The sequence below is a fragment of the Haliaeetus albicilla genome, chromosome 24 (assembly GCF_947461875.1).
Source record: "Haliaeetus albicilla chromosome 24, bHalAlb1.1, whole genome shotgun sequence".
Taxonomy (NCBI): domain Eukaryota; kingdom Metazoa; phylum Chordata; class Aves; order Accipitriformes; family Accipitridae; genus Haliaeetus; species Haliaeetus albicilla.
Window position 1 is genome coordinate 22,618,076 of NC_091506.1, and position 23,276 is coordinate 22,641,351.

Consider the following 23,276-nt stretch of genomic DNA (forward strand, 5'->3'; position numbering starts at 1 on the left):
AAAACTCAAATAGCAGAAATCAACACAATGGCCTCTATATATTCCCAAGATCGCATTTTTGCTAACACAACAATACATAGGGTAAGAAAATACTAATAAAGTTCACAGAGTAAAATCTTATGTAGAAAAATGAGTTTGATAGCATCTGATACATGTCACATTGAAGGGATGCTTCTATATTAACTTATATTGATGCAAATACAATTAAATATAACATAGTATGTACATGTGCTACTAATAAAACATTACCATATTTTACATACGTGTGATAGACTTTTTGAAGAGCATATTTTTTCAGTTCTGCTCTGCTAATACTGAGGACTCAAAGCCATAGACAGGAATCACAAGTGCTATTACAATACAAATAATAAAGATTTAATTCTCAAAAACAATTAACAAAAAATGTTAGTTGCATATCAACTAGTTACAATCTGAGTGAATAAAAAGCCTCAGCACTGTGGAAATATTTTTAATTAGTATTTGAAACATATTAAAGCCATTAACCAACAACACCCCCAAAACTGCCTTTTTTTAATCAATTACATTTTGTAACAAAGAATTTTTTAGCAGTGAGTATTTATATCCTAAATTAGAAATACAAGGTTTCTGGCTGCTTTGTGTTTTGTTCCTGGCCCAATGTTATTTTTCCTCCATTTCTGATCCAACCAGCTATTTAAATTCACCAGGATGTTTGCACGTTTCCTAATTCACTTTATATGTTAGCTAGTACGTTCTTTTTTTTTTTTTTTTGGCATTCAACACTTCATATTAAAAAGCAAATTCTATACTGTAAATGTTGAGTCATCAGTGCTCAGTAGAAGTCCTGTTGCCATTCTATAAAATGGCAAAGAATCTTCACAGAAGATATCACATGTCCTGCCATGAGAGACTACAATATGACAAAAATGAGAGAGCTTCTGTATTGATAATGAAGGGTTTCAAGCACACAGTGGGCAGAAGTCCTAACATACTTGAAAAATATTTAACTGAACAATAATGGAGCAATGCCAAATACTAAAAGTTACCAAAGATAATTTTAATTGTTGTAGATATAATAGTGTTCGATGACAGCTGTTTTGGAACAAAAAGGTTATTTCCTGCAAATTATTGTAATATTTTTCTCCCAAAATAGCCCCTGATTCACTGCTAAAGTTACCTGGCATCCTCTAATGGTTAGCACAGGCTAAAAACCAGTTATTAACTTTATTTTTTACGAGTCTGAAGATCTTAAATGAAAATAATGATTTATTTAGAAGACTAACAAGAGTCAGTTCAGAAATGCAGCTGACAAACCAATGGAACTATTTGCATGAATGAACCATGATGACTTTAATATAATAGCTATTTCGAGCTGTATTGCCTGACCATATTTTATTTTCTTGTACTTCTGCAAAACAAAATTCAACTATCAGTAAGGATCAGTTACTGCTTCTCTGCCCAGCAAAATTCCGTGCATGTTGGCAGCACATTTTTATGATGAAGATTTAATCACAGAGTAAGCAGATATTGTTTACGCAGTAGAAACTGTCATCTGAGGCCTTTGAGTTTAGCATCTGTGTACATTTACACAAAACAACATTTGAAAAATATTATGCCCTAATACTACAAATATTTATGTACTTTTTCACTATGCTGCTGTCAGCAGTCTCACGCTACTGCCTGTGAATCCATGTGTAAAAGTTAGAAGTCAGAGTTTTGTGTGCATTTTGTTGGAGTATACCTCAGTTGTCACAACTTCCATGGAAAAAGAAGCCTCTGCAATACAATTTGTGAGATGTAAGAAAAGGATGTTTCCATTTTATTGTTATGTCACTCCTCCTGGTGATTCTTTCAGAAATAACATTACTAAAATGACATAATTTTAGGATGTTTAGCGTTCAATTATGCAGACAAACAAGAAACTGCCTTAGTCTTTGGTCTTGTTGTTGAAAGCCATGCGACCCATTTGCTGTAAAGACTGATGAAGGTATTTCAGTTAACATAATTAAATCTATAGGATGCTCTGAATGCTACCTAATTCTCTTCCAGTCTTTACTATCTATACCTGTCCTAAAGAATTACAAAATGTTTAAAATCTTTATAAGTATCTAAATATATAAACCTAATTTACCAGACATTTGAAAGACACACCAATCTCCTTGGTTTAAAACCCTCCAGAGTTTCCCTCTGCAGTAGAAATAAAAGTTGTGTTAACATGAACATGAGATCTGTGCCACTGCACTGAGAAACTAATCCTTAAGGCTAGGCAGTATACCAGGAGATGCTCTTGATTCCATGACTTTCACTGGGATTTAGTAGCTGCAGTGTATACTGTTTTTTCTACAGAATCATCATTTAGTTGACCGACAGTGTTTCCTACATCTATCTGGAGCACCCTGGAGATTAGGGTAAAATATGTAAAAAGCAGGGGTTTTAAAAATAGTATTTCAAATTAATTCCATCACAACAATGTATAAAAACTATAAAACAGGACAAAGGTTATAGGAAATGGAAGTACCAAGAGATCTTCACACAATCCTCCAAAAGAAACAATGGGAGGGGGGGAATGAATTCTTTTTTAATAACTATGAGGGAGTAAATACCACAAAACTACCTTTCTCACACTCTTACAAAGAAAACTCAATCCTCTTCATGAACAAATGTTTAATTGGAACCTGGAAGCAAAGTTCTCTAGATGCTTTAAGTTGCACTTTTGAGTTTTTAGCCTTCTTTACTGGAATCAATGAACCACTATGCGAGAAAGACGTAGCAAATGACATGAAAGGAATTACATTAGGAATATAGGTTTTGACCTGCTGATAGTTATACACAAAGTCCTTCTGTGAGCATAAAATAACTGTATAAACACTAATGACTTCAGTCTGACAGTGCTTTAGCAATGTAAGTATTATTTCCATTTTATATATGAGTAAAATGAGGCACAGCTAAGTGACTTAGAGAGTGACCCACAGGAAGTCACAGTGACACAACCAAGAATAGAACCTAGACCTCTCAGCAGCTAGTCCCATGCTTTAACCACAAAACTAGCCACCTCCTTCCCATCTTATATTAGCACAACTCTAAGTCTTGGTTGCATCAGCTACTAATTTAAGATGTCTAAGCATGTACAATTGTAGAAATCTGAATTTCTGAAGTTGAGTAAGGTATTTTCATAAACCTGTCTTAACTTAATCACCCAAGAAATTAGGATAAACTGTTTTTAAATGAGACTCAAAATGACCATACGCTTTTGGTTGCTTTAAAATGATTTCTTCAGAAATTAATTTCTGATGGATTAACAAATCTGGTGGATAGAAGTATATGCTTGAGCTCTTTATTCCTATATATTCTTTTGCCTGCTATCTATGCGTGATATGCATTTTGGACCCATTTGATCAGAATGGGACTAGAACATGAAGATAATATCCAATTACAGAAGAACCAGATAATCCTAGAAAGAAAGTTACTCTCTTCAAGAGAGAATTAAATCAGAGAAGTCAAGAGTTGGGGAGAGACCAAAGATCATGAAAAAAACATTATAATTAGAGGTAGGCAGCCTGATGTGATCTTGGCTTTACTGGATTTAAAGCAGGCATGATTTGGATTTTGTTCTCTTTTTATCTAACCCTCAAAGTTCAGGAAAAGGAGGATAATTTTTAGTTTAAAGGGTTCTTGTTTTGACCCGCTCTACAGTTATCTATGAAAAATCTGTATTATGCCTAGTCCTATCACTTTTTCTGCATCTGAGGCACAGCATGCTAAACGCAGTATAACAATACTGGAGTGCGATCTCCAAAGAGTTTGGAATCATACCAAGGGATAGTCTTCTACTATCACTTAAAGAAATGCAGTTTATACTATAGGTTTTGCCACATATCCTTATAAAATGCCACTGATAGCAGTTGAAACTTCTGATTTCCTTCAAGTAAAAGTGTGTATATATATAGAATACAAAAATTGAAGATAGGACCATGGTGGAATATTAAGAAATACTTTTTACAAACATTCCTTCCCAGACCAAAACCTGCCAATAAAGACAGAACAAGATACGCTAAGACAAAGTTCTTGTTATCAATAAAAGAACAACAGATACATAAATTTAAAAAGTCACATAACCCAAGAGAAAGTACACAGGGTAACTTTAAAAAAGGCAGCAATACAATAGTTTTTTAGCTTATGTAAACTCCACCACTTTAAACCAATGCAATTTCCACAATCAGAACTTGTTCTTCTGTCTGCTAGATTTATAGTCACACTGCTAGTGTATGAGATTGCCCTCTAGATGTTAAAAGTTTGGCTAGATAATTTTTCATTCTATCCAGAATACTGAGATGGGACACACTGTGTGATTTGTGATTTTAAACTTCTGTAATGCACCTAGAGACTTAAAGCACAGACACAATGGAAACATCAAAATAATTAAGTAAAAGTTGGAACTAGTATATTTGCAAAGAGACGAAGAGGTATAAATCTTTCACCTCTATATTCTTATAAGATTTCTACCCTTTTCAAGGCAATCGTAAAAATCACAGTATCATAGACAGAGTCTCTTTAATACATTCATTGTTCTAACCTCGGATCAAACCATAAAACCCTACCTGGCATACCTCAGAACCTGTTGCACAAAAATTTGTTCATTAAGATAGAAAAGAGAAATAAAAATGTCTAAGTGTGGTTATTTGGTTCATAATAATACCCTTACCCATCTTAAGATTCCACAAAGTACTCTTTCTTATTTCAATGGGACTATTTTGGCCATATGATTCAATTTAATCCACTTCAAATTTTCTTAATAATTGAAATTAATAATATACACTTAGTAATAAGCGTATGCAGAAATAAGATTTTTTTTCAGATGCATCAAACTCTGCAAAAGGCTTACCATGAAAAACTGAATGATTAAAAGTAATATAAAATGCAATTCTTTTACATTAAAAGAATTAACTAACGCTTTTATATCCAATAAGAAAAACAAAGTGTAATTGATCTTTTGTGAAGACAAGTTATCATCTAATTTTAGAACTAGAACTGATGTTGAGAGGCCCTTTTCTGCTTCCCTTTGAACTTAGGGAAGAATTGCCCATGATTCAGGAAGGCCTGAGCCTGGAGTTTCATACTTATTTTATACTGCTTAAAGGCCCCAGCCAAACTTAGGAATTCTCTCAGATAAGCAGTGGAGAAAGTCCACATAATCAAAAATTGTGAAGTCAAATAATGCAAACAAAAGTTTATGAGAAATTGATAATTTATTTATTATGACCATTTCATTACTGTATAAAGAAACTCTAGAATTAATTATAGAATAGATAATAAATTTGTAGCCTATTTTATTTCTTTACCAATATGAAAATGATTGGCTATGTTCCATGTGTGAAAAAACCCAGTCTCTGTTGATAAGGAAAGACAGATTAGTTCAAATTATAAGGCGTATTTTTAACTACCAAAGAAAATGTATGAGTTCTTTATCTCATGATTCTTAAAATTAAGATTAGCTGTGTTTCTAAAAGAAACATTTAATGAGGTACCAAATACTGCCTAAAAGTCTATGTTAAGTAGGAAATCAGACTAAGCAATTTTTTTCCCTTTCCTATCTCGATCTGTTAAAATGTATATTTACAAAACCTAAGTAATTTGTACATATGTCAGTATTACTGTTTCTGCTTTATATTTTATGAGTTCTGTTCAAAGGATGAACTTGCTGAAAGAATACAATGCTTAAAACAGAAATAAAATTATATGGTATTTGTAATACGTCTCTGAAAGCTCTGGCAGATTTCTCTGGACTGAGTTAGACATGCCTATTTAGTCCATGCAATTTAATTAAAATCTAAACTATGCTTTGTATTTCTGCTTTACTTATGAACTTACTAAAAGTCTAGGCTCAAAGTATGAGTTTATAGTCACTATCAGATGTTCATTAATACCTGCCAATTTTTGGAACACTCCCAGTTTCGTGGAGTTTTAAAAAATTTGCATGTTAAAGCCTAGATTTTTGGGAGGGCTTCTCTATTATTCAGACACTTAAACTAAACGGGTATGTTCTCCAGCAGTTTGCACAGAGAACAGCATTGTTTCTGTTCTCAGCAGAGCTAAATCTGAACTCTGTGGAGGTGTCCAGCTAAGATCCTTCTTCTTTTAACTTTCTATGGAAACTTTACCTGAGATATTGCTGTAAAATGGTTAGAAATATTAATGATTTAGGTATTTAAGCCTCTGTTAGATCATTTTACCCACATTTGCCTGTTTATTCATCCATGGCATCTTGAGGTAATTCTGAGGGGTTTTTTTCTTGTTTTCAGTACCTGGCTCCTAATTCTGAGTCAGGGTATTACAGAATAGAGATTACTGCAGTATGTTTAAAAAAAAAAAAAAAAAAAAAAAAAAAACAAACAGAAGAAGAAGAAAACAACAACAAAAATCCCATTACAAACAAAAGATTTTCACATTTCTAGGGCTAAAAAATTCAGATGGAGGGAAAAGCATAAATTGAAAAAAATTCCTTGATATGTCAAGGCAGAAGTAACACTTACTTCAAGCCTATACAAATAGACAGATAATTCTCATAAAAATTAACACAAGGCTTCAAGCCTCTACAGACAGAAAGACTGCTCTCATAAACAAAAAGCTGTAGGCGATGTTAGTATCTATAAGTAGACCAGGTATTTTGACGTATTCAACTCTGATCTATAAATTGCCTTCAGTATACAAATAATAAAGCAAATGTAGGCTCTCTTTCAAAATGCTTGATGACTAAGAACCGTAATGAGGCAAATTTAGGATCCTCTGAATCTTCTAATGATGTCCAAGAGATCGAGAGTTTTTAAAGATAAACTGTTGTATCCTGGGGCATCTTGACTTACAAGATGAGTCTCAAAAGCCTGTTGATCTTATGACTTTTTTTTCACATCTAACTTCTTTTTAAAAGAATCGGAGGGTGAAATAGAAGGAGGTGACATGCTTGTTTGAACTTGCTCTCCCTTGAGACTTACCGAACATAGCCTATACCATTTCTCTCTGCATTCCTGGGCGGGAGGGGGGGGGAACAGGGGGAGAGATAATCTGTAGCTAAAAAACGTGAGGGGAAAAAGAATTTCATTTACCTCAGTTACTGCTAAGAATCTTTTCAGAAAAGCCTTTACTCCTGTCACAGTAGGATACAAACTGGCGTGAGGTGACCAACCCAACTACACGCAGCGCAGAGAGGAGTTAGCTGGAGAATGGGAACGCAAAAGAGAAAGCAGTTAGCAGCCGGAAAAGCTGAATTTTCAGTCACAGGAGATTACAGAGAGCAGAGATCAAATTCCAGATCCACTCCGGGGCCCGCGGTCAGCCCTCAGGTACACGCTCGTGATTTCGCTCAAGGGGCACGGACCCGGAGGGAACCGCCTGGGGCGAAAGGCCGGGCTCTAAAGGGGAAAGGAAGGAGAAGCAGCGCCTCCTCCTCCTCCCCGACCCGTTCCCCCTCCGCGCCCACCTCTTCCCCCCGTCCCCCCCGGCGCGTTACCCCGCGGCCGCCGCCGAGCCCCGTACCTCAGCCCGGGCTCCCGCCGCTCAGCGGCCCCGCCCCGCCCCCCCCGTCCCCACAGCCCGCCCGCGGCCGCGGCGCGAGCCCCCCGCACCGCGCGGCAGCCCCGAGCCCCCCTCGCTCCCGCCGGCGGCTCGCCCCTCAGCGCCGGCCGTGTGGGCCGGCGGGGAGGCGGCGCCCGGCCCGGGGGGAGGCGGTGCCTGCTCGGTAGGACGGGCCCGAGCCGGGGGGGGGGCGAGTTTATCCCACTAGAAGGGAACAGTTTCTCCCGCTGAGACTTGACAGCGCCAGGTCGGTGCGGGGCTGCGGGGGACCTTCCCCCGAGGTGAGGGGGGGGCGGCGGAGGCGTGAGGAGAGCCGCGGGCTGAGGGAGACTGGGGGGGGGGTGAGGGGCGCCTCTGTGGGGAGAGGGGCCGGCGAGGGCTCGGAGGAGCTTGCTGGGGGTGAGGGGAAGCGTGCGCGGTCGGGAGCTGCGCCCCGGGATGGGGCGAGGGCTGAGCCCCGGGCCGGGGGTGGGGGGGAGGCCGCGGTGCCGGGGATGCTCGGGGTGGCGGGGAAGGCAAGTGGCTCCGCGGGAGCGGAGTGTGTGTGGGGGGTGGTGTTAGAGGGCTTTTCCCGGAGCGGAGGGGAGAAGCGGGAGCGTTCAGGGAGTACGAGGCACGGCCCTGAGGGGAGAAGGTCTGCCGGGACGGGCTGCCGGTGCCCGCGGGGGCTGTGTGGGCGGGGAGAGGGCATGAGGCTGCTCGGCGGCCGGGCGGGGACGAGAGGCGGGGGGGAGCGGGGCGGCGGGGAGGTCCCCCTCGGGAGGGCTCCAGGTGCGCCGAGCTGCGGCCCGGAGCCGGCCGGCCGGCCGGCGGGGAGCGTGGGCGCTGTGTCCATGGTGCTGTACTCGGGGCAGGGGCCGGGCCGGGGCCGGGGAGGAGGGCTGGGGAACGGTGACTCATGTGGGCTAGCTCCAGTCCCTCCGAGAGGAGGATGCTAAGGAGAGTAACGTGCGGGAGGGGGTGACCTCCTCCCCTGGAGGAGATGTATCCGGTGGTTGCAAGGGGCAGACCGCAGGGCGTCCATTCGTACTTGCGCTAGGGGAAAGGAGCGGACAGGGAAGTGTTGGTGCTCACCTGGCCGATTCACTTAATGAATGAACAGATTTTTTTTTTTTTTTTTTTTTTTAAATTTCTCAACCGCAGAAAGTCGGGGAGCCTTTCTCAGCCTGCAACAACTGAGATGCTGTGTTGAAATATACAGTGTCTTGATGGCATGCCTCAGGTTTGCAGGAGCATTTTGTAATCTTCCTGGTGTCATTTCTCTCTAGGGTATTCTACAACTGGAGAGTGCAAGTTCCTGTGGTGTTGTAACTTTGTGGCACTGTGTACACACGACAATACAATGCTGACTTAACAGTGATGTATTTATTAATATCAGTGATGTAAGAGTGGTATTTATTCTGATGAAAAGCTCAGGAAATTATCAGTTTCTTCGTATACTGTGGAGTCTAGGTTCCTTTGAATCGGGAGGATCAATTATAATTATCCTTGAAATAACTAGGGTTGTGGGCTAGCCTCGTATTTGTGACTTGCTGCTCTATCTCTGAGCAAGCTTTTGCTGTGGAACATGATTGTAATGTTCCATTTTAAAATAAGTATTCAAAAAAAAAATTCTGGTACCAATTAGTCCATAATTTAATCAGTAATTTACCTTTTAAAAGGTTACTATGATTTGTTACTAGTTAACTAAAAATTCCCAGTATACACCAAGTAACTACGACATATGACACTCGGTGCTCTCCTTCGAAAAGAAATTTCATATATTGTCCTCCCATTAATATCAGAATTTGTTGCATGAAGACATGTGTTTGACATCATTATTCTCTTTGGCTGTCACAAAAAAAAAAAAACCAAAACCTGCTGCAAAAATTGCTTAGAGATCTAATTATGAGATTATAAGAAATCACCCTTAGCAGTGTGTTAAGGCATGTGGTACAATATAAGCATGGACTTGTCAAGGGGAGAGAGAGTTGAAAAAAGTAGTTGGCATGGACTTTGAATGATAACCAATCAGAAATATCATTTAAAGATACTTTCACAGGGGCAGCTTTTGAATTTGAATGTTCTTAGGCATCAGTTTTGTAAAATATCTCATTAACTTAGTGGTTCAGAGATTATATATCTGTAACAGCCCTAAGATAGTATGTATTTCTTAGAAATGCCTCAATGTCAAATTCCTGGATAATATAATTTATTAAACATCAGCATTCAATGAAACTTCCATTACAAAATTTCTGCTGATATAATTTTATATTTCATATAATAAATTATCACAAAAAAACTGAGGTGGCAAAGTATTAGAATTTAATTGAAGAATATTGAAGCTATGCCTTTTAGCCTTCCTTATGATACTGATAAAAACACCCACTATCAGCACTGCTTCTAAATCTGTCTCTTCTCTGAAATTTTTAAATAACCATAAGTCCATTTCAAAGTCAATAAAATAAATTTAGGCCCAGCTTCCATTACTGTCAGTATAATTTTCTACTTATAGCAATGGCTAATAAAATGAATTTTGCAAAAAGTTGTATTGTAAAAACAAGGAAAAGTATAAAAGTAGAACAAAACCTCTGTCTTGTACAAAGCTGGACTAAATAATGAAAAGTGTACTTAATTTTTTTTTCACCTTGATTGCTGAGGCCCTCTTTTTTTTTTTCATATAATCTGTTTAGAATGATGTTGAATATACTTACTAGCCATTTTTTGTAGCCTAATTGTGAATTGCTAGTTGCACATATTTGATACTCAGAATTTGATTTTCTTTTACTAGCTTTTGTCACAAGGATTATTCCTGTATTCTCCTCTGGCAGGCAGTAAAACAGTTTCCAGTGCAGTTACTCAAGAGAAATTAAAATACAATTATAAATTCTCCATGCTAAGTTCTTTTGAAGTCATGGATACAATACTTTCCATTAGTTATTGCTACTAGTTTCATTTTTTAATCACTGATAGACTTATTTAATTTAGCATGATATTAGATGATGAGTGCTAATTATTCCACACTGTATTTCTATAATTATGTATATTTTTTTAACAGCAGGGATCTACTTTTCAGGTACTTCATACCAAATATTCTTTGTGTGTCAGTTAACTTTTTGTGAACTAACAAAAGTTAGAAATAATCCAATGCAAGAGAATGTTGTTATATTCAACTCCTACATACCCATGCCACAAACAGAAGTTGAGGTTTCCCATTAACAGGTCAGTTCTCAGGGATTTCATTTAACTGTTAGAGAGTACTTGGAAAAAATCTCCCCCTTGCCTCCTTTTTTTCCCCCCCTGTGGAGGCCTTTCCAAGGCAGAATGAAAAATGAAAGAGCCATAACATTTGTCTTCAGATTCCCAGGAATATGAAATGTAAATTGATTCCTACATTAAATGATAAACCTCTTACATTTCTTTTGTCTGTTCCCCCCCCACCCCGCTTTTTTTTTTTTATGAAGTATAGTCTGTCTTTTTTCAGTTGTGCTTTCTTTCAGGTTCCAGTGACAAAGTATGTAGAAAATGCAGGTGCTAGGCAAGTTGTCACCCTAGTTGTACTAGCACCTGTGGTGAGTGGGGCTTGGGATACTTTCAGATATTGCAGGTATAAGGAGATACGAAGGAGAAAATACATGTGGCAACCGTAGGAAAGAGTAAGTTTCTACTTCAGTATTAGGTCTTCTACTGCAACATGGACTTCTCTTTTGCCTATTGCTACAAAGATGTCAGCGCTTCTCACACCATAGGACAAATACACAACTAAATCTTTTGTAGGCTTTTATTTTTTTCATTTGGGGGAAGAAAAAAAAAAAGAAGCAAGGCCTAGTCTGCAGTCTTCATATCTGAAAAATTTCACGGAACTTAAGTCAATTTGACGAGGCTCACATTTTTCTCCCACTCCACCCACACCTTGCATGATATTATTTGGCCTGTTTGTCCTCTCCTATAGAATTGAACTAAGCAATTACATCATTCTCCAATTAAAATTCATGATACGCGAACTATATAGATATTTCTAATTACCTATGTTGCAGTAGTACCTAGCAGCCTAGTCAAGATTGGGGCCATCTTGTTACTCACTCAAACAAAAAGATTGTCCCTATCCTTAATACTATATGATCTGTGACATGAGGATACAAATAGTTACAAATTTACAATGGAGACACAATGTAGTGAGATTGATGCAAAAATTTAAATTTAAAATTTCAGTGTGTTGATTTATGCTTACAACAGTAATAGATTCTTACAATAGTAATAGATTCTAATCTGCATCCTGACAAATACAAAAAAAGTTAGATATATGTGTGACAACAAATCCCCAAATTTACAGCAACCCCCCACACACACACTTATAAGGAGCACCCTATTCTCTATATACAAGCTGTTTTTAACTTTGCAGTTTCACTAGATTGCACTGCAAATAGAAAAAATATCCTGCTTAGAAAGGGGAAGAGAAGTAACTACCTCAAAAGCTGGGTTGTGAATTTCTGGAATCGAATAGCAGGTGATGCTTTGTGGACTTGCATAAGCCACCCCCTTCCCTCATGACTAAGCAGATCACCTCCATGCCATGCAGTCTGCACATTCAGGACAAAGTCTATGAATTCAAGTCTATGAATCCCAAAGTCTACTGCGCTGGTTGATAATTAGCAATTTAAAAAACACAAAGCTTACGTAGCTTTGTGTATGTATGTTCAAGTATGCTTGATGACTGCTAAGATGAGCATACATATATGGTTATGCACATACTTGTAGGGGATATGTGTGTGTAGGTAACGTATTAACCCTATGTTACCGAATGACTTCCTACTTATCTCAGTAATGTTCAAAGGCTATATATAGTATCTGATAACACAGTATAATAAATATTGGATAATATCCCAACAGACAAATATACAAAACATTCCACCATATCAAAAAAAGATGATGTTGGTTTATTGGAAGATGCATAGTCTAGAAAAAAAATCCCAGCTTCATTCAGGTCAGTGGCAGTTCTGCTGTTTCCGTAGGGTCAGGTTTGCAGTCTACATGCAGTGTTAGGAATTTTGTCCTGTACACGGCTTGCTTCCATGCAATTACTATTAAAGTCAGTCTGTGGTTTTAGTGTACTGAAAATACAGGGTCCAACTCTAAATGAATTGCTGTTTGCTCAGTGAGACTAAATGTCTGAAATTAAATGACCATGAATATATATTATAGCAAAAGTCCTACATATCTGTCTTTAAATTATTTAAGAAATGCCAGTGTAACAGGAGTAGTATATTTATCTGCCTTTTGTTCTGGAATTTGTGTGATCAATTTCTTAATGTATTTTAACTCTAAATGAAATACTAACATTTTGATACAGACATTGCAGTTGGTATTAGTTTATTCTAGACCTTCAAATTAGACATGAGTTCTAGTTTGGGTCTTATAACAGACATTATGGGAGGAAATTATTATACTTTGTGCTGTTTTACGGGTTATTGGAATTTCTTGAGCTCCATGGGGACTTATGTCTTTCCTCTTTATCACAAATCTCACTGTGACATATTTTAGATTCCCTTTTGCCAGGGTCCTATACTTTTTTATAGGAGACCTCCAGCTTTGATTCCTCTAACTTACCTGTATGTATGTATAAAATTCTAAATATGTTATTTTCATAGAAACACTTTTAGCTGTCATTGAATAGGCATATTGAATAAGTGGGAGTGATGGAAATTTTCTTATTGCGTCGTGTGTTTTTCCACTGAGTTTAAGCTAGTTACTTTTCAGAGAATTTCATATTTGCACAAAGTAGCCCTGCCCAGAATTACAATCTTGTCTTAAACTTTTTACACAATATGTGATTATGCTGCATTGCATAAAATAGGATTTTATGTTATAATATAAGTCCATAGTACTTGTGTGTTTGTTTAGATTTATTGAACAGAGATGTTGTGTAACTGCTGTAACTATTCTTGGTTGTGTAGTAGCAATTTTGAAGTTTGAGAGGCTTTGAACTTAGGTTGCTATCTATATACAAATAGAATGATGTACATTTTCAGTATTTATGCTAGGGGAATATTTTAATATTGCTGTGAAATAAGTTCTCAACCATGGTGGTTTGAAACATATGTCAGACTACCAAAAGAGTTACACTAAAAAAAGGAACTATGAAAAGAAAAATGTTAATTACAGGCTTTAACACTCACACCAAGATCTTCTAGTAGGGGTGGTCAGAAAAACAGGTTTTACTACCTAGACCTGGTGCTTTGTGGTGCTATCTAATATGGGGTCTTGTGGAAAAATGCGGCCACTTCTATTTACTGCCTTTCATAACGTACATACTTCCTCATGATAGGTTTAGGTACTGACTTTTTATGTCTACAGTAAATAAAACTGAAGAGTTTATCCTTTCATCTTGCATATGTTTTACTTGGAGTTACTGTTCACTGTCCCCTACAGTGGTATTTCAGCTACAAAATTTTATGCTGAATCTCAGTTTTTAGCTTAATAAAAGCATGTTATTAAGTGGTATATTGCTAAATTGATTTTTAATCCTACCTAAGAATGTTAAAAAAAAACAAAGCCAAATTTTATTTTCAGTTACACCCAGAGAAATCTATAGATAAGCAAGTGCAGAAGTATGTGAGGCCAAAAGGTTGTTTTATTTACACAGAATTTTATCTGTATTCTCTAACCTTATTCAGAACCATATTTAATGGAATCATGAGAAATTTTGAAGAGGCCACAGACTGAGGTTCTCATTCCCTCCAGGACAAGGAAAAATTATTTTATCTATTTGCATTCTAGCCTGTAGTATGGCTGAAACAAAGTTCTTGCACTGACCTAGTGATGTAGCTGTTCCTCCGATTCTGCTGAAGTTAACCACTGATAGTGGATGCATTTACTTTGTTGAGTCACTAAAGTTCTGTGAGGATTTTACTGTATTTCTTCTCTACCATCACTCCTGGATGCCATCATTTGCACTTAAACTGCATATCTGAGATGCCTTATTTGTACACCAAGGCATGTTAGCGTAGCTGATTTTTAAAAATGATTAGAAATATTAAGAAAAGCAGGCTAGTGTTTTATTTATTTAAATATCCTGTAGTAATTGTCAACATAAAAAGAGTTTGACAAATGACTGCATATTGCAAGACACTCATATAAAGGTGTAGATTTTTTGGGTTTCGCCTAGAACATGATTAAAGAATGTGGAAACAAAAGTTCTGCAAATATGCTTTCACTTTCAGAATTTCCAGCTGTTGCTGAAGATGGTTTGAGATGATAAACAAGATGAAACAGCAAAGGGATTTCACATTAAATTAGTTGTCTGAATGAAATAAGCACCACTAAAAAGGTTTATTTTTCTGGATTTTTTTTTTTTTTCCATTTACATTACAGCTATTTCCAGAATTGCTGAATTGGCCTGGAATAGGTTATTTAGTAAAGATCTCAGCTAAGTATGGGTTGTTATAATTAACTACAAAATAAGTTTCAAAATTAATATTACAAAAGTTTATGATGACATGTCCTGAATCTGAATTTAAAATAGGAAATAAGCAAACATTGAAGAATTACTTTGAAAGGTTCAGGTTTTTAACAGTGGTTTCAAAGTATTTTTCATTATTATCAAGGCAATGCAAAATAATTTAAAAAAAATCCTATGGAAGCTTAATTAGTAGTTCCTAGGTTGCTTTTTTTTTTTTTTTTCCCCAAGTTATTTGGATGTTCACACATAAGAAATGCTATTGCAAGCAAATTCCATGCTTGCTTTCCACGATTAGCTTGCCAGTTGATCTTGGTTCTGTTCTGCAAGCTTCTTGGAGTATTAGCTATGATGTGAGCTTGCCAATTGTCTTGAACTGGTTAATTGTTTTTGTGATGCAGAGAAGAACATTATGGCATGATGAGTAAGAGACCCAAGAGGGTTCCTTACACAGTTTCCTTTGGGCACTGCCCAAAGACTCGTTCTTTGGGTCTGCCTCGTGATCAGGCTGGCTAACTTTACCCAGTTAAATTGGGTGCGGCGGATATTTATTATGTTCACAATATCTTGTTTGGGTTTTTTTACAGTAATCCAATACTCCAATACCTTGTGTTAAATATACACTTGAAATCATCACACTGGTTTAGGTTTTACTCAGGCTAGATAGGATAAAACATCAGGTTATGCAAGTTACTTTCTGACATAGGTAAAGACATTTTCTTAGACCAGGATTATTAATTTATTAAGAAATAGTTATTACAGCACAGTTGGCATAGGCAGCAATTCTTGATAGTACTTGAAGAAGTACTGGAAAACCCTTCAGTATCAAGAACCCATTTTTCCTCCAACAAAGATGTTTTCTTGTAGACATGTCTTCTTGAAAATTTTTGGCAATGAAAATCTTAATCCAAAAATAGAATATTAAATATATATTTTTCCTGCAAACAAACCTTCATGTTTTAATTTATCTAAAAAACCAAGTTAGCATGCTAATGTCATAGTTCACAGTAACTGATCCCATTATGAAATGAGTCTGTATCTAATGGTCTATCATTGTTTTCATTGTTCTGTGCATTGGAATATGGTATCTGTCAAATTTTTAATGAGTCACAGTTTTGTTAAGAAAGGCATTTTTTTATGCAAGAAAAGAGTTACATACAGTACAGCAGCACTCTGAGTTGTACAGAATATGCTGTTTCATCCTTCATGATGTAATACTGAGGATGTGGAAGTCATGTGCATTTCTTTCCATTCTTTTGGGTCACCAGGGTGCCAATTTTGAGTAGGAGAGAGATCAAAAGAAAACTGCTTTCTGTATATTTTATCAATTCTGTTTTTAAAAGATAAAAATATTATCAACAGTTCTGCTTCTTTACAGATGAAAATATCCATGAAACAAAATTTGTGCAGAATAGGTGGAGTAATGTGCAATGTTAAGATAGGCTCTGGCTTTAAAATACTGTGAAACAGCTAGAATATCTCTAGTCTTAATAGAGGGTACTGGTGTTCAGTATTAGATTAATTGCAGTGGTGGATTAAGGCAGGGATCTAAGGCCAATGCGGGACTTTGGAGGCCCAGCAGAAAAGAGAGTTGGGAAAAAGTGAAAATGTTGTCCATAATGAGTATCAGGAAAGGAAATTAATTAATTAATTAGTTAATTAAAGGAAATTTCAAAGGAAGGCAGTGGGAAGATTGGCTAAGACTCTGTTGTTTTTCTTTATTTATTTAGCCCTTTTTATATTTCCCAAAGAAGATCTTAAAAAGCAGGGAAATTCTTTAAAAACACAGATGTTTGAGTTTCTTTCTCAAAGTTTAAAGTTTATTGTTGGAACCTTCTTGATTTTGAATTCTTCTCTCTGGTCTCTTATGAGATTTTCAGCTTTTCTTGGTGTAAGATATGCTGACAATGCCATAACGTGGTCTTTCACTGTATTTTGGCATTCCTACTCATTGTTCTTTTTCTGCCCAAGTTTGTTCTGTTTTTTAAATCTAGCCTTATTTATTACTCCTTTGAGAACAGGAACTGTCTGATATGCTAACAACAAGTGACAGCTTTCCTGTCACTAAGGACAGGAGAACAAGCAGTGAATATTGCTGAAGTCTGAGGTAAGTTTAGAATAACAATAACTTGTACATACACTAAATTTGATATACTGTAGGGTGACTACATTCTCTGACGCAGGCTGTGCAAGAGATTCCTGTCTCCTCCCCCATCCACTAACAGGAAGGCACAGCACAATGTTATACAGCATGTGGCAATTTTAAATTTCTGCTGAAGCTTGACCCTTAGACAGGAGGGTAATTATTTTGTTGTCACTGGTGAAATAACTGTACTATGAATCTCCTAATAATGTCAGAATGAATTGATTTAAATTAAAACAAAACAAAACCAAACCACAACAAATTGGTAGACATGAAAACAATGAGAGACAGTAGGTCCATCTCTCTCTTTCCTCCCCTTATCTCCATTTTGAATAAAAGGAGGAAAAGGTTTGAGGTGAATAAGGTGAGACACCCAGTGTAAGGGGGAGATACAAAGTAGAGAGAAACTCTAGTTGTCCTGGAAGGAAAGCAGAAAAAAAGCAAGGAGGAAGAAGAAATTGATGCAGGTATGGTTGCCACTTTCCTGATAATTACTCCAGGAAGGGCTAATGAATGTAGTAATTATACCTGGCAGTTACTCTGTGGGAGAAAGGAATTCTTTGACGTTCAAAACAGTAAGAATGATAGAGTGCTCATTTAGCTATGAATATGGAAATTAAATAAAGACAGTGTAGGCTAAATACTAAATAGCACTGCTTTCTGATTCCAGTATTCATATAAACTGTTGTATAGCCCCTCAAAGAAAGCATCTTCTGAATAAGAATTTCTGAAATTAAATTGGAGGAAAAAAATTGGAAATCTACTGTAGAGATGAATGTTGCATTGGGAAGAGATACCGACAGACCCCATAGGATTTTCTTCCCTTCATCTTCTATGAGCCATTATTTATAACAGGTTCCCTTATGCCCTTTGATGCTGTACAGTCCATCTGAAGAATAGTCAGTTTTCTTCTACAATCATAGGGCATGTGGATTATTTTAGCTCATAGAAGTTAGGGGTGATTTTGAGGTGCTTATTGTATCCAGTATGTTGTTAGCTGTTCTCAGAGCAGGAGGTGAGACAAATAGTAAGCAGTTTCCAGTTTGCTATGATATTGCCATTTTTATATTGTGGACTTCTGAAGCAGCAAAATATTTCTTCTGTTTTCACGTGACATGAAGATAGATAGGTAGATATCTCTGTTAGATGTCAATTACAGGAATTTGATAATCTTACTTGCTTTGTTTTTCTGAGTATCAAGGATTTAACTTGTATCTTAGAGTTTTCCATCTCTGCGGTTTCTTTTTGCACAGATGCACTTTATTTCAGTGAAATATTGTGAGTTTGGGAAAAAACAGTTCAGTACATTTTATGTTAGCTCTCCATAAAATGGTGTACAAAGGAAATGCATGTTCAGTGAGATTTATGAGAGTTCTAGAGTCTTATTCACATTCACACTGATGCTGAACGTCTTCAGAGTTGCACGCTTCCCCTTCCTGAAAGCTAAGAGTACCTGCTACATGTATTGCCAGCTTGCAGGCAGAAAGGGGGACCACATTTAGGAATAAAAGCTGATACAAAATAAAATAACTCAGTGAATTTGAGGAATACCAAAACAAAAACCCAAAGCAATTATATTCCCTAGTCTTGGGGTAGTCTAATTGAACTCAGAGGCTAGGTCTGTACTAATAAATTAAAAAGTGCTGTAACTTGGGCACAGGCTCAGGAACTGGATTGTTAAATGGTTACATTCTTAGAATTGTCCCTTGTCCAGTTTTAGCTCAGCCAACTAAGAGCCATCCAAATACTTTCCAGAAATACTTTGGGAGTTATCATGGGCCATGGACCATTTGCAACAGGCCATTTAGGTATTGCCACCAAGTTTTGATGACTAAGAGAGTTTCATAATGTGAGTGGAACAAATATGGCCAGAATGAGAGCCTTTAGTTTATTAGTATAGCTGAAACTGAGTTAGTTTAAATGCCTCTCAGGTTTGTTATAATTTCCTTTTAAATTTCTTCCTGCCTATGGACCAAGGTGAGCTGTGCTTAATGTTCCATTGATAGATTTTTTTAATTAAAAAAATTAATAACTTATAACTTGGAGATCTTTGGAATTTTGAAAGCTTAGAGCACACAGGAAAGAAATGGAAGTTGTATATCTGGCAAAGTAGACGCTGTAGATGGTTGGCATTTTATGAAAAGAAATATCTATATAAGTTATTTTAGTCTATGTTGTTTGTCCATTTGGCTGTCATTTAAATAAATAAAAGGACATATAACAAAGTCCAAAATCTTTAAAAATACTCCTAAGATTCTTTTCTAACCCCTGGTGAAGGATCAAGTTGTTATCAGAGCTTGTGTTGCATGATGGCAAAATTCTCTATTTAAACATCTGTCCTGAGCAGATGTTAGTAAAATACTTGAATATGATATAGACATTACTCTGAAAAATATGAAAAATATTTTGAAATTTTTACTGTCCTACTCTGCTCTAAGAACTATAGATAACTAACGTTGTAACTCACCTTTAAAGAATACATTACAACTTGTTTGCTCTGAAAATTCCTTTTGGTTCAAGTGAAAGTACACAGTGCAAACAAAGTTATGAAATGTGTACACAAGGTGTGAGAGTAGGTGGTTTTACTTGTGTATAACTTTATGGTTCTGATCCTTCAGGGTAGTCAATGCAATCTGACCTTTATGCTCACCATCTCATTGATTTGAATGGGATTACAGATGAATATTAGGGCCAAATTAGACTGACTGATTTTCCCCAACTAGTGTCAACAAATAAGTAATGGATTTTTAAATTTTTTTTTAATGAAATAGAAAGCACAGAGTTGTAAAATCTAAACAGATGAACATGTATTTTAAGACTTGAAGATTTGAGAGCTAAAATATTTGACAATGTGGCCACTATTTTAAACCTCATTTCTGTTGTAAAAATTGATAAATATTTTGACTATTACAATCCTTTCAGCTGTGTCACTATTGATTCAATTAAAGAAGCAGAAAATACCATGTTTTGTTAAGACTTAAAAAAGATACAGCAAGAACCTACTATAGGTAATTAAATAGATGAAGCATTCAAGAAGAAACAGAGTAAGTTACAACATTTTTCAAGAGGATGGGGCACTAACTTACTAATAAAAATAGGACAAATCAGAGACACAAAGTACAATGTAAGATGAAAATTTCAATATTTTAACTTCAAATAACTGACTGGCAATCTCAGAAACAGCACAAAGAGAAGGAAGTTCTGTTTAGCTTTGCAAGAAGGATATTGTCTTGAATATGGGAAACTAGAGATGGGGGAAAGCACTGCATGAAAATTATTTATACAGGAAAAATACACCTCAATCCTTTGTGTTATTCCAAACCAATGTCATTTTTAACCCATCCCACACTGGATTAAGTCAGCACCTTGTTACATGTGGCGTACCAGCAGCACGACCACAGCCAATCTAAACTAGATCAGGAAGAGTAATCCAGAAATGCAAAGTTCCATATGATCTTTTCCTGTTTCCTGAATCTTGAAGGCATAATTTTTCAAATTGCTCCACCTTGAAAAATCTTAGCTAAAAAAGGAATTAAACCATAAGAAATAGGTGTCTGGTGTGTTTATGTCAAATCAAATAAAATTTTTCAAACTTAAATGATTTCTAGTGGAGGTAAGAGTAGCACAGAAGGACAAATAAAGGGAATAGTGTGTGTATTATCCTGGCTGTTAAAAAGTATTATTCTGTCCTTATACAAATTGGTCTTTGAAAAGTAGAACCAATTAAGTTAGTTTCCCATGGATAAGTTTTTTAGGAATTTTTCATTTGGATTTTCTGGTATTTATTACAGGGTGAGCTCAAACTGTTGCTCTTTCAGTGGTGACACTAACAACAATTTAGGCATATTTTCTTAAAAATCCTCTACATTGTAGTCACTTCTGGCTGAAACAAGCCAATGTTTTCCAAAGCTATGAAAAGAAAGAGACCGACAAAGACACACAATTAGAAACAGAGAATGTTATAAGCCTTGTAGCTTTAGGATTACATTTATCAAATGAAAAATTAGTCTTCTAATGGTCATTGTATGAATCAATCTGTTAAATATTAATGTTTTTATAACATGGTTCAAATTGCACTTGAGTCTAAATTTTAAAGTATTCTGCATACCTTTGGGATATGCTGGCCATTTTCAGGAGCCACTGAAATATGGAACTTCTTAGAAAGACCTTTCAGAATGAGGCTGTATCTCAGTTAATATTACTGCAAGGAACCGGAAGCACCAGAAATCCCAAAGGCAAATATGTTCCCTTTTGGTAAATTAATCATGGCTTCCAGAGCAGAAGGCACAGAAAAGCATCTAAACATTTTCAGTTTATTCTTAATTACTTTGTCAATCTTTTGAAATTTCCCTTTCTCTGTACTTGAACCACCAACTGTTATTCAAAATTGTTCCAAATCATAAATTCATATAGCCTGAAACTTTTTCAAGATAATAAAAAAGCAGTTTGTGGCCCCTGGGAGAGTAAATTCCAGGGTTAATTTATAACTAAAGCAAATGTATCTATAAAAAGAAGAAAAGCTTCATAAGAAATATGTTAACAAATGACAAGAAAAAAGAGGCTTGATAAAAGATATCAGAACTTGTTTGGCACCAGTGATTTTATGACTGAGGAATTCAATTATAGGTGTGTTGGGACTACCAAATCACAATTCTTTAAATTACTAATGGGAGACAAAGCTCTTTATCATGGTCTGAATGTGTTCACATGCAATGTTCAGTCCTGCCCTCTGTAAATAAACTTTTAGTGGTTACACTATGCATCTGCACTGAGAGTCTATGTCACCAGAGTAGAAAAAGATACACAATTTCTGTTGAATCACTTTTCAAACATGCCTGCTGATACACTCTTCTATTAGAAGTTACTTTAGCCAATAGATTTCTTCCTGTAAGTCTGTAGTATTCACCTTGTCATTTTTTCCTTCTATATTATTAGCATTTTTCTAGAATCTTGGTAGAGTTAAGTATATATGACATCAGGGTACTCTACAGCGATATGCAGTAAATCATATCAGTTTGGATTTGTTTACTCCTTCGTTAGATACCTAAGTTTCATAGAGGTCTTTAACCAGCGATGTAGATAGTGACTTTGTACTTACCCAAGAGAGACAGATTAGCCTCGGATCAATTGCAAATTAACTCCTACAGTCTGCCTATAATCTAAATTAGTTTTAAGGCTGTCTGCTACTTGGTTGTTAGAGTAGTAAACCTGTATCTCTTGTCAGTCGTTGAAAGGGGAAAGGCTGTTTCTGGAAATGCAAATTTAACTATTGGGGACATCCCCCTGTTAACAGCTGTTGCAGGAAAATTTAAAGGACTACATTTTGTTTGCACAGCCAAATTACAGCAGACAATGTGCATCACTACTATGAGAACTGCAGACCAACGAAACTCCTACAGATGGCTGAAGTTGTTTGGGGAATCGTTTGAATCTTTGTATGGTTTTGTTGGACTTGTCATTGCTATGACATTCAAATATGATCATGATGAATTTATATTATACCGCATTACTTTATATTATAATGTGGCATCGTTATAAGAACATTATATGCACAATGCCTACCCAAATTACTAAGTCAGCAGACTACTTATATGAAAAGGTTTTTAAAAAGTAATTTATCTTATTTCATCACCAGTTCCTTTTCTTCTTTTGTATCTGTAGTTGAACAAAAATGTTGTTTGCATAGCAAAGGCTTAATGCGTAAAACTTTTACCCCGAATATCCAAAGAGCAAAATATTTAATTCTTTTAGCGATCTCCTTATTGACCCACTGATCTTTCTTTCAGTGAGAAAATTACTCTCTCCTGAATAAACACTTATTAAAAGTTGTTAGGTTTTGCGATCTTGACCATTTGAAAATTTTAAAATATAAGCAACATTATTCAGCTTCTAATAATTTAACTAATTGTCTCTGTGGGCTTCATTGACATAGAGATATAAGGGTTGAGAAATGTTAAATATACCTGACTTAAACTATTAAAAAATGTTTACTATATATAAGTACTTAAACACTGTTATTGGTAGATGGTAATCATCCCATATTACAAAGAGAGAGATCTCTCCTCTGCAGAGTAATTTAGAGCAAGAGACTACTTTAGCTGTTCTGAATCAGCCTCTAGAGGAACCTCACTCGCTGACCACCGAGGAACT

The 23,276-nt window shown here is 36.5% G+C and overlaps 1 protein-coding gene and 1 long non-coding RNA gene across 4 annotated transcripts in view; one reads left to right on the forward strand and one right to left on the reverse strand.

Moving 5' to 3' along the window:
• Nucleotides 1-731: 731 nt before the first annotated feature.
• Nucleotides 732-7,442, reverse strand: LOC138681816 (uncharacterized). The gene is made up of 2 exons (XR_011322011.1): nt 7,080-7,442; nt 732-1,845 (listed from the first exon to the last, which is right to left on the reverse strand). It is a non-coding gene; the product is annotated as an uncharacterized lncRNA (long non-coding RNA).
• Nucleotides 7,443-7,651: 209 nt separating this feature from the next.
• Nucleotides 7,652-23,276, forward strand: part of PPARG (peroxisome proliferator activated receptor gamma) — a 62,430-nt gene continuing 46,805 nt past the window's right edge. The window contains exon 1 of one of the 3 annotated variants that reach the window (XM_069769788.1): nt 7,652-7,795. The gene's annotated coding sequence lies outside the window, so the exon portion shown is untranslated. Of the gene's footprint in view, nt 7,830-10,608; nt 10,750-23,276 lie in introns of those variants that run through there. The other 2 variants (XM_069769786.1, XM_069769789.1) reach the window with 2 other exon arrangements.